Raw genomic sequence first — 10,755 nt, forward strand, 5'->3', positions numbered from 1 at the left:
GTGGGGGGTTGCCGAAGGTCCGGCTTTGTAAGTTTGTGTAACTCAGGTAAAATTAGCAGAAACTTTAAGGCCCGAATTCACAAAGGTGGTTGTGAAAACCCACGGTTGAGTCCATGGTTTATGCAGATTTCCTGTATAAATTACGCTTAATTTAGCGCATATCGGGCGCGTGTATAAAGCATGTCCAATGCTGATGCACGCTTTTGTCAAAGTGCGCCAAATTGTCTCCTGTTACCATGGTTATCCACGCTATTTTATTCATGAGTCCACTGTTTTTATTCATGAGTCCACTCTTCAGTGGACTCATGAATAAAATAGCGTATATAAAATAGGGTATAGGCCTATATAATAGCGTGTATAAAAAATGTCCAATTCTGATGCGCGCTTTCGTCCTAGCGCGCCAAATTGACGCCTGTTACCATGGTTAGATACGCTATTTTATTCATCTGTCCACTGTTTTTATTCATGAGCCCACTCTTCAAACGGTGGACTCATGAATAAAATAGCGTATATAACCATGGTAACAGGCGTCATTTTGGCGCACTTTGACAAAAGCGCGCAATAGAATTTGACCTCTTTTTATACACGCGCCAGAAACGCGCTTAATTAAGCGTAATTTATACAGGAAATCTGCATAAACCATGGACTCAACCGTGGGTTTTGAAAACCACCTTTGTGAATTCGGGCCATAATTGCAGGTTAATCATAAATCACAATACCTGATGAATATGAAAATAGAAATTTTACAAGACTACGTCGTATCAGTGTTTACACGAAGACCGAATATGGAAATAAGCTATCTTGGCTATCATGTCAGGATTCAAGATTTGAATCATTTGATGCTTAAAATAGGCCTAACAAAGATTTAAAACAGAAAAGTCGAAATAATGTGATATTGAATTTATGGAAATATATCCATTTAATTGACAGCATCTCATTTTTAATTAAAACTCTAATTCCACCATTATTTCAAAATTCTTGTTATTCCTTTTGATATAGGTTGACGATGTGATATTTCGACCTATTACGCAGGCGTTAAAATCTGTGAATGCGGCTTATCTCGTCTTCCGGTTACCATTGGTGCCTTTTCTGTTAACTACATTTAGAGTCGATTTTTCTCTTTTCATTTTAGTCCTGGAGTGTGTTTCATAGAACTATTTGTAAGATCCTAGCGATTTTACGGACGACTGTCGACTGGTGATCCTTTCATGCGGTATGTGATATTTCCTCATATTTTCATTTATGCAGATTAGCGCCTAAAAAGGATCACCAGATATATTATTCCTGTTATTCAAATGACATTACTGACGTCATACCCTTCACCATAGTTAACATCGCGCTGTCACTGCCATATGAGATTACATTTTATCATAATACTTGTGTGAATAATAGTTATTGTGAAGTTTGTTTAGATTTAATGATTAAACGTTTCCACCATCAGATGACACGAAAGCCGAAATATTTTAGCTTTATCATTGATTAATTTTAATGTAAAATGTTATTTTGAAATGCCGGGGCCATTAGTTTCATAAAATTAACATACGAATTACATGTACATCGAAAAGGGAGAGCTCGTGGAGATTTTTGTTGTTGTAAATAATTACCATTAGATATTGTGGCGTATGATTTAAAGAGTAATGCATTTACTTTACGCAAACATTCGTCGATTTGAATAACACGGACCATCCAATCAGTTATTTATTTACTATGAAAAGTTTATGGGCCTATATTGCTTACGAAGTGCCTGAATTTGATTTGAGCACGATTCAGCCTGAAATCATGAATGCAAGATGTTTTCTTTATTCACTGCAATATTACCATTCACTGTGGAATATTTCTACAGCGAAGGTCGGAAATCACCATGGAAGAACATGTATTATATGTATTTCGAGAATCGAGATCATAATAAGTAAGCATGGTATGTATTCGTTTTATTAAATAACGAAATAAAGTATTGTCTTTCATACATTAAATTAGGCTAGTTTGTGATTGTGTGAATAAAATGTTATCGTAAATTAAATTTGAATTGAGCATTTTGAGATTAGTAATGCTGACGACCATTATTTCACCATTACAATTTATGCCTTACATCTTAGCAATGTTTCTGTTGTTTGTTTTTTAGCTTATATGGCGCGTATCACTCAGCAGTTAATATTTGAGCCAGTGAATATTTTTCTTCTTTTAATTCTTTTTAGCCTTTTTTCAGATAATAATATTAAATTTTCTCATAAAGACACTGGAAAAAATATTGGGTAAAATTTTTACTACTGCGAGGCTAATTATGTTTCCAACAAATTTGGGGCAGTATTTTATTCAATGCGGGAAACATATTGTCCAGTAAGGTTTAAAAAGTAAGCATCAATGATTTAGAATGGGAAAAAAAATTCATCACACTGGATAAATAAAAATGCCTTTAGAGAAATGACTTATAATGGTTGGACACATAATTACCCTCATGGAGCACTTTTACCCAATATTTTTTAGAGTGTAGTAAATAAAATACTTATACAAAATGAAGTATAGAGCAATATAACAAAGGAAGTAGTATACATCGTGATATAATTTTTTTGAACAAAGACTATCACAACCAATAATACAAAAAGAAAGCAGTTCATTCATTCGTATTTACTGTAATTGATAAAAAAGATCCAAAAACACAAGACTTTTGTTCTGACAAAATACTAAAATTGATATGTAAAATAGTTTGTTTTATAGAGAGAGAGGGATGCAAAAAGAAGTTCATCCCATGATATATATATTTATATATATATAGATAGATAGATATAGATATATCCATGCGTTGTGTTTGTAAGACCATACAAATACAGAATAATGAAGTCTATACGTTTATTCTTCGAAAATATATATACAACAATCTCACAGATTTGATATATAAAACACACCAACAAAACAACAACAAAGCAAAAAACGAAATGTTAAGGGGAGCAGCCAAACCAAAACCCGTCTACTTTTTTTTTACCCATAATGGCATCATGAATATTGGATTTATTTCTATTATAATATGTATTCTTATACTACTACTGACTCCTTATAATAATTTTATCCAAATTGAGCATTGTAGCAAGGTAACCGTATATTGATGTTTTTTTGTAATTAAAATTGATTGGTAAGGATCAGTGGGAGAAAAAGTTTGAAGAACGCGGGAGATAAACAAAAATAATGAAATAAACAATTGAGTGTAATTGACTAAAACCTATGATAGGGAAAACTTTTTCCATATATGGTGTACAGGTATAATGTCAATTTATCTTTTCTTTTTATTTGCCTTTTCATATTCAATCTGTTTTGCCCTTTTAATGGCACTGCATGTTTATTTACATTTTGGACCCTTGTCAGTTTACGGTTATTATAAATCATATTGACCCAAATTTTCACATGAATTAATAAAACATTGTGTTTTATATTGTCTCTAACACCGAGAATTACTTCAAACCATTGTACATTAAGAAATTAAAAAAATGTTTCCTACATCAATGAATGAATGAATCTTATCTTGTATCAAAAAATATAATAAAGATCATTTTGGACGACACAAAGGCAAAGGAAAACACAATTGTATAAAAATATAAGTTGGGGGAAATCGATTATATCGTGCTTCGTGTTACCGCTATCTGGGCGATAGAGGTCTCACGGGTCTATTTAGAACTGACAAGCAAAAGATATTCATTCGAGCCAAACCATTCTAAATTATTTATTTTGATATAGGTGATTGACAAAAGTGAATAGATATGATTGGCAATTTAACACTGATTCTACGGAGGGTAACTACTGAACTTTCTTTTTTCCAAATCGAGAAGATATATCGCCAAGTTTGAAACTATTGACTGGCAGAAGAATCAGAGCCATTTTACTGTGTGATTAGATTAATTTTGATCCTGTCAGTAGTCTTCATAAATGCCGAATTATTTTTAAGATGAGCCGGTCACGGTACCCCTTTATGGTCAGATATGGAATCACAGATATATATCCTATCCACTGGTAATACTCATTCAAACCTCGAATTTCATTTTATTTTTAATGTTTTTTTTTTAAAGTTACCACTTTTAGAGTCTATAGGTTGATCTAAATGTTGCAGAAATTTTGTATTGTAATGGCGCCCTCTCTGTGTCTTAACGTCCAACGATTAGTATGCAATACTAGTAATGAATTTTCGCACTTCGACCTACAATCAATCAACCTTAGCACCCAGCAAGTACATTGAAAATTGTTCGCATATGACATCACCACTTTTTTAAATCAAATTCTTCTGTATTTTGTGTAATCTTTGATGGATTTTCCTTAAACTTTCACCAATACTTTTTACTCCTTTTTTTCTGTCATTTTTGCAATAAACTTTATGTCAGGGTGAACTTTAACTTTAAATGGGAAGTTCATGCACCCTGAATAAAAGTTTGTTGTAAAATAGCAGAAAATAATACAATAAACAATATTTGTGAATGTTTGAGGAAAATCAATTAAAGATAATTATTTGTGACATTGTGTAATATGAAATGCATAAAATTTCAATATTGAAATCGTCAATGATGACTTTTTTCATCTTGAGAACGGGACTTGTGTGAAATGATTTTGTCTATTGACTTACTGAACATGCTGAAGGTACAGTAATAACCATTTTCAATTTTCTTAGAAAATGGCTTATGATTGATTTTTTTTTACCATACGCTATGTTGAAAAGTTGCTCGCAGATGACTTCGCAAATCAAATAATGAAAATTCTAATATTTTTTTGTATTCTTTGATTGATTTTTCCAAAACCTTCGGCAATGTTTTTTTATTATATTTCTGCTATTTTTACAACAGCTTTTTGTCAGGGTGAACTTCCCCTTTAAGCCGATATTCCTACCCGCGAGTTGACTGTAGTGTTGTGCGCTGTGCAGTGCTCCCCAGACCCGAGGGCCGAAATGACACCTTATTTTCGACCCTTTAGATGTCGAAGGAGCCTATTTAATTAATAAATCCAAAAGAGTGACCGCACTATCCCGCATAGGCTTTGAGTTTAAATCATTTAAGTGGCTGCACACGCCCATTTGCAGATGTACAAGACTGAAAAGCTAACACCGCGTTATTTACAGCGAATGAAGATTTTTCATTTTTCTCGCCTCGGGTGAATTTGATTTCTGCTCTAGTAAATCAGGATCATCGACCTTTAAAGGGAAACCCATAGTTTGACAAAGCAGGGAATTTTTGCCTTGATGCAAAGTCAATTCTTTTAAGACGATGTACAAAGTCTCTGATATCTGTTTTAAACACTAAAAGAAGTAAAAGTTAATAGTGTGCCTGTTATATATTGCGGTATATCTAATTTGCTAGCATGTTCGGCCAGATGTTTTTTTAAATAAAACATTTTTTGAGACGATGAAGCCCGATTGTAAACGAAATCAAAATCATTTGTAGAATACAAACATTTTATCTAACACTTCAACAGCTCCATATACTAGAGAAAAAGAGTTGGTTTCTTTCCTTAAACAGTTTTTTTTTCTGAGGGAAGAGCAGCGAATTCTTAGGGTCAAACAAGTTCGAATAGTTCATATTTTGAAGACGCTTGATGAAGAGCGTTAAGATCATTTAATTATTAGAATCAATCGCTTAATCTATTTCAAATCAACAATCTCGTTTTTTTTTTAGTAGACAAAATCAATTTTTGTGACCCCTTTAACTCCCCTCTCGCGAGCCTTTTCGCATTTCCTGTGCCATCTACCTACCATTAACAGGTAAAACAGAGCCTCTAGGCACAGCGTTGTGATTTGACCATTCGCGTTGAATAATTTCATAATTCCTCCCTATATATTAAATAGCCCATGCCTATCCACGGAGAGCTGTTGAAGTGTGAAGGCGGGAGGTGGGTGTGGAAAGCGATACGAAGAAATTAGCGGATTCGCCCCGGGCGAATTTTGTCGAGGGGAACATCGTCGTATACAGAAGTTGAGGTCATTGACATCAACGGACATCCTTGTTGGCATCCGATGGACGTCAGAGAGCGCAAAGAGTGAGTGTGTAGTTGCGTGTGTTTGTAAAGGTGTCGTGGCTGCAGATATGAGGTTCAGATCCCGGCATGTCGCTTCTACAATGTTTATTGAGCAATACACATTTAACTTAATATTATAGTAAACGAAAATGTTACAGGCATTATTGATTTTTAAGTTATGAGCCGGCGCGCGCTTACTTGTAGTTTTATGAGGGCGTGCGTGAGGGTGTGGAGGGGGGTCTTCTGTGTGTGTGAGGGCGTGCGTGTGTGTTTTTTTTTTTGGAGTGGTATATTGTGTGGTAGGGAGTGTGGGGTGCGTGGGTGAGTGAAACATATATATGTAATCTTCCTCTTGAAGGTTTGTAGAGTTTCTTATTTGATTTGACATAATTTTGATATTAACATAATATTGAGGTAATTTTTTTTTCTCTTACAAAAAAAAGTTTCATATTGTTATAGAAGAGAAATTTGGCGGTTTGATTTCATTTGTAATCATTTTAAAAATATTTGTAATCTAATTGATATTGATATATTTATTTGTTTGATTGTTAATTGATTGTATACATGCAAAGAATCTTTATTTATATGAATTGTGATTGTCAACTTATTGTTTTGAAAGAGGAAGAAAATAAAATATTATCAAAAAAAAAAAGTGTGTGAATGTGCGTGCCATGAAAACCAAGTGCTCCAATTGCTACGATAAAATTCGGCTGTATAATTATACATGCTTAGGGGGGGACATTGAATAATGCAGTAATAATTTCAATTGATCGATGGTAACGACGACGGCGATGATAATTGGTTGTGTTGGTGTTGGTCTTGATATTTGGAGGGCTTGTAGATTCTAAGCTTAATCCAATTACCATGTGACAAAATCCTAGTCTACGATTTATCGAAATGTATAACTTTTACAGCAACAATTAAATAAATGGCGGAAAAAACATGGTATAAAAAGTTTCAATTTTTATTGCTGTAACACTAAACGTTTGTAAGAGTTCACACTCTGGAATTTTGTGTGGGTCTATTTGAAATGTTGATGAGTTAATTGCGTGTGAAGAGACAGAGAGAGAAAAATGAAATGTGTGATTTATCGGGACCTTATATCAAAATGGTGAAGCACTGAATAACATACACAATGATTCATCATCTATTGCAGGCTGCAGCCTTTGAATATCAAATTTCATACAACAATCTGACAATCATGGCGTTTTCAAGTACACGTTCACTCGAAGATCGCACGGTTTGTTCTCCAACTCCAAGTAAAGAAATTAAGTGCATCACCCTTGTTTTCTGCTTAATATTACCAGAATCACACTCGCGTACACGATCTCGATGAATGGTACTTAAACGTTTATTATGATGTTCACATTGGAGAAAGTTTATCAGGATGGTACCACTCTCAAATTTGACAGAAGATTCAATAAATCCTGCGTATGGTTCATCAGACTGGGTGCGCTGGCAAGCGGAAAGAAAATGCGAGGTAAAAACCGGTCAGGCTGAGTCTAATGCGCTTGTGCTGATTATCGAAGTCCCTGAACAGAACTGAAAAGGTTATTCCCGGGCAAGAATTCTGTTTGACAAGACAGAGTTTCCCCAAAAGACAGCTGTCTTTGTGCAGTATGAAGTTGGGATAAGTCATTTAGGGTTAAATCCGAGAAAAAATAAGATTTTACCATTTCCCATTGATTTGTTTTTTTTTCTATATCAAGCATTGCCACTCTTAAACGCTGCCAGTGCAACGTTCTTTTCGGATTGATTTTCAACAAGCAGATAATAAGAAAAAACAATGTTTAGAGTAATATCATAGAGAAAAATTAGTTTTCTGAAACTCCGTTGTAATTTGAACTATCGGCGTGATTTAGCAAGCCTTCGAGTCACCAACAAGTAAATGGATGTAACATACACACTCGAAAGTATTCAGATTATCATTATAATTATATTATGAACTTTGTATCAATTTTGCTAGTTCTCTATCAGATCTAAGGGATATATTTTACTTTTCCCGGACCTATTTCCGAAAATCCTGAAAAATGACTGGATATAATTTCTAATCTGCATCTAGGGGGGTAGTTTAATTTTGGACGCTAGTATAGTTGTTTGTTTCGAAAATCCGACACTCACACACCAATACATCAGTCAACTCTCTTTTCAACTTCTTCTACTCTATTTTCTAATAATATGATTTCAGCATGATTATTTTACACTTCGTGAAAAATGAGGAATGAGGCATTAGAATGTATAGAATTAAAACATAAAGTTTGCCTGCTTGACTCGTGATTTCTTTTCAAAAAATTTCAGCTTACTTCACTGAGCATGCAGTGCCATGTCTATGGAGCAAACATTCGAATGCTTCAATGAAATCTTAAAGCACCTGCGTCACTCGTTTACATTTTCCACATTAGATTAGCGAGCGTTGTTTTCAGCGCCTTTGAAATTCGCCGCCAAGTTCATGCATACACAACTGAACAAACCATTGGGTCTTGAGTCACGGAGGGTTAAATATTTGAAAAGGAAACAGCCGAGATTTATTTAACTCTCACTAAAGAAAAGAAAGAGAAACTGGCGTTTACTTGCTAAAAAAATCTCTCGTCTCAGTCTGATGTAGACACACGACTCGCGTGCGCTGGATACTAGTAGTCTAAGCAACGAAGACGTCCTCATAAATAACCCCTCTTTTTCCCCTCTCTCTCTGAAGCCCTACTTTAAACGGGGTTTTCTTTTTTATTTAAGTTTCTGTATTGTATGCATAAACCTTTTAAAAACAAAAATCATATCACAAATTTATACATGACTTTAATAGCCTCCGAACGAGGCTGATCATGCAAAGCCAACCATGTTTCACAAAATTAATAGTGCATTTCTTTCGGCTGTACATTTTGAAGCAAATCATGAATTGATCTTATGCAAGTTGTGGAAATTATATTACTGCTGGTTCTGTCCAGGAGAATGCTCAACTTTGTCATGTTCATGTAACTTTAATTTCTTAAATCTTACTCTTCAATTGTGCATGGTGGCTAAATGGAAGGGCATCCGCCTCAAGAATAGGAGATGAAGTCATTGGTTGGATCCCCGGCTGAGTTAAACTTAAGACTTAAAAATGCCCCTTCTGCCATCTCGACGTATGAGAATGGAGAAGGGTAAAAAGAAAAGCTTACAGCTGAAGTACCTACACTAGGTAAATAAGAGTTGTCATTGTTGTTATCATTTTACATTATTATTATCTTTACTATTATTATCATTATTAGGGATACTTTCAAAATTCGAAACTCGAAATACTACGACTCCAGACTACGACTCCAATACAAGACCATTAGCCTCGTACCCAGCTGTCTCAGTGGATTTATCCCTCCTCATCATCGCTTTTAATTACTTGTTAAACAATGGGATAAAGACAGGCGACGTCTTCAAAACAAAATTGCCAACCCCTTCTATTATCCTTGTTGGCATTCTAAGCAGCCGTATGCCATTAAAAATCAGGATTTTGATAGATCAAAGAGGTTGCCGCCGAAACCTCTGATCGCTTATATTAGGCCCTGGATGCTAGTTTATACCAAGGCGATTGCAGGTATTGTATCTTCGCGACCAGCTTCATTAGCGCGCTAACGGTTACGATTACTGGCGATTTTTTTTCTGTGTGTTTGATTCCAAATAAAGGAAATCAGCTTCCGAAGTTTGACGCCACGTTCAACAGTTTGGATGGATAATGAATGAAATGATGTAAGTAGCATCGGACTTCCCGGGGTGTCATGACAGATGTGTTGTAAGGGACAATTCTGATTGGTCCCTTGTCAATGTTATGAACAAGCATGCGACAATGGCTGCTACAAGACATTGTCTTTCAGTGATCAATTGCAAGCCATGTAAAACAACGCTTTGTAATCGACCTAATTAATCTCAACTAACATGACTAAAGAAAGCCAAAAGCACATTAATTCTTTGCTAATAGGTACATGAACTTATTCCACTATAAAAAAAGTTTCTGATTACCACCCTCCCCATCCCCCAAAAAGGGGGGAGGTGAACAATGGTATACCGCTCAGAAATTCATTCACAACCACAACGGGCATTTGCACTTTCTAAGAATCTGCAAGATTTCCAAACAGCATGAATATAATCTTCAATCCCTCGTGAACTCCTACTTGAAGTCTCCAAACCCCCCATGGTGCTTCAAACCAAAAAACTTGAACACGCGTGCCACATGGCCAAGCTCTTGAGAGGAATTGAAGAATAATCTCTAAATTAGTTCTAAAGCCACGCAAAGTACGTATAGGATGCTAACCAAATAGGTTTTATCGATTTTTTACATTTAAAACTCCTGGTAAACCTATTCATCCTTTTTTCTGAAAGACATAAACAGAGTAGAATAAAATGTATGTTCAACATGCTTTAAAATTAGCATTCATTGGAGACGTTCGACGAATTCTTTAATTTCGAATTGCCATCATTGGCGGCTATTTAGAAATCTACTAAGTGTAATGATACAATGATATTGAGCAAATATGAGTGTAAATGGACAATAATAATACCGATGATGCTGTATCGGTCTACCTTCTTAAGCAGGGGGGATCTTATGCATAAACACTATATACAGGGCCCCCGTTTTGGTAATCTAAGTTATTGTGCGCTAAAACCCTTGAAACATAAATAATTGTGAAAAACCAAAGTTGTATTTTAAAACTTTTTGAAATGAGTTTGTCTGTTGTCGTAGCTCGTAGGGTATATCGCTATCACCTTGTGTGGAGAGTTCCCTTGGTGAGTGAAATTCTGCTT

The sequence above is a fragment of the Lytechinus variegatus genome, chromosome 2, assembly GCF_018143015.1.
Source record: "Lytechinus variegatus isolate NC3 chromosome 2, Lvar_3.0, whole genome shotgun sequence".
Lineage (NCBI taxonomy): Eukaryota > Metazoa > Echinodermata > Echinoidea > Temnopleuroida > Toxopneustidae > Lytechinus > Lytechinus variegatus.